This window comes from Schistocerca serialis, chromosome 4, assembly GCF_023864345.2.
Source record: "Schistocerca serialis cubense isolate TAMUIC-IGC-003099 chromosome 4, iqSchSeri2.2, whole genome shotgun sequence".
Classification (NCBI taxonomy): Eukaryota; Metazoa; Arthropoda; class Insecta; order Orthoptera; family Acrididae; genus Schistocerca; species Schistocerca serialis.
Window position 1 is genome coordinate 956,014,436 of NC_064641.1, and position 2,351 is coordinate 956,016,786.

Genomic DNA, 2,351 nt, shown 5'->3' on the forward strand with positions numbered 1-2,351 from the left:
AGTAAGAAAACTCTGACGTTATTTTAGCGATTTCGGTTGGAGAACACAGCTTCTGTTTTCGTAAATTACAGTGTAGGGAATACTGCTACAAGTTTTCTTGGAATGTTTTTATTACACCGTTACTCGTTTCAGGACTGAGGCCATCGTCAGATGAAAGCGTGACTCTTTGTAGGTGTTATATTTGTATCTTCCTGAATAGCCCTCCTTTACATATTATAGGGCAGAGGTTTTATTTTCTTTTGCAGTTCATACTGATCAGTACAGACCGCAAAAGAAATTCATACCTCTACCCTATAATATGTAAACCAGGGCTTTTCAGGAAGATACAAATGTAAAACTTGTAAAGGAGTCACGTTACCATCTGGTAAAGGGCTCAGACCCCAAAATAACTTCAAGAAAACTCTGATATAGTGATAGAGAGAAGGCCACCAAACTGTGTTCGTGTGCACAACAGATTCTGCACTAGACATGTGGAGGAAGTGAGCGCCGCAGCTACGGCGGGCTCCAGTAGGTCACTCGAACAAAGCAGCATGACACTTGATTGGTAATGATCAATGTCGATCCAAACGTATTCGCCCATGACGCACCAGTCCGAAAAAAATAATAGCTCTGAGCACTACGGGACTAATCGTCTGAGGTCATCAGTGCCCTAAACACACATCCATGCCCGAGGCAGGATTCGAACCTGCGAGAGTACCGGTCGCGCGGTTCCAGACTGAAGCGCCTAGAACCGCTCGGCCACACGGCAGGCCGCATCAGTCCGATCTATGTCAAAATTTGTGGAGACTTGCACCACAAAACTTTCATAGTTTTCGGTACTAATGTCCATGATCAGAATCAGGAGCCCTATGAGCTCGGATACATTACTGAATTCGTTGTAGCACGGAGGAAATAGTGTCTAAAACTCGTCTTGACTGATTTTTCGTAACGCCTGACACACATGTTGTTTCAGTGCATGAAGCTTGCTGGCTGGAGGATGTCCTCTCATCGGATCCCAGACACGTTCACTCAAGGAACCGTACATTCCTCACGGCGTTTGTGGTGTGAGTTGCAGTGGGGAGTCTTGCTCGACTACGCCACCTGGCAGCTTGGTTGCGAAAGGTACGATGACAGGTTTTGGCATTGTTGACACTGGCGAACATTCAGCCCCCCTTCAACAATTATCAAACCGGACCTGTTGTCACATCCAACAGCACCGTACAGCACGGAGCCAGGAGTTGCAGAGGAATGCGTCTCCAGAACCTCTGCTTCTCTGTGTCCTTCCACCAGGTCGTCTGCGGCCGCCTTTTCATTAGTCTTTGCGCCACAGACCCAAATCGAATTCGCAGCTGAATACGACAGAACGTCAGCCAGCGACCCGGGTGTCTCTTGCAATGCAACGTGGGAGTCTCTGTTGTCCACGAAATGGCGTCAGCTGTAAGCGGCGCAGGGCAACTTGAGATCTCGAGCACGCTTCCGATCAGGTCCCGATGGTTGGTGGTACTACTCTGCCCCTACCCCCCGTCCGATCCCAGCTGTTGTCATCCATCTGTTCACCAGAGCCACTCGAACAACGCTGCGGTCTTTTCGTGGTGGGGTCCTCCTTCAGGACACTACCGGTGACCTGCAGAGGTATCGACGCCGAAAGATTGAGGAAGGCCAACACAATTATTCACCAACACAGGATGGTAAGTCAGGCGTCTTCCGTTCGCTCAAAACTGCCGCACAAGACTACGGCACACACTGGAACAGAGCTTCAACAAACAACACCTGGAAACACACGAAAATGGAGAAGTGTAACTCCTAACAAAGTCACGGTAAAATAAATTAAAACTGAAAACCTTGAAATAATCTGCACTATTTCCGAATCTCCACCTTTATTTACATTCATGGACAAAGTTTATCTGAATATGAGTAACGTCCGCACCAGCTTACTGCCCTTCCTCAAAACTAATCGCGGTGGCAGAACATGTTCCGTCCAGCGTTTTACCGACATTGCTCTCGCCTCCCAACATTAAATTAACTACAGTGACTTGCATCTGCCACTGTGCATTGCGCGGCAGAGATCTCCGCTTTTCCGGCTCCCCTGGGAGCACTGCTGAGCTCTTCCTTCAGGCCGCTAACGCTCTCAACCTCCCACACACTGCCGGGGTCAGCACTCGCCACCCACACACTGACTGCCCACACCGGTCAACGCCTCCTGCTGGCGCTCCATATGTGCTGCCCTCCTACCTTCACGCACTCTGTGTACTTTCTCTGCTGCATTTGTTTGCCTCATAAACATCAATAAAACTGAGCTCGCACTGGTCACTCCCCGCGCTCTACTCGACCGCCCTGCTAGGTCCTCCCAGGAGAATTTCCTCTCACAAATG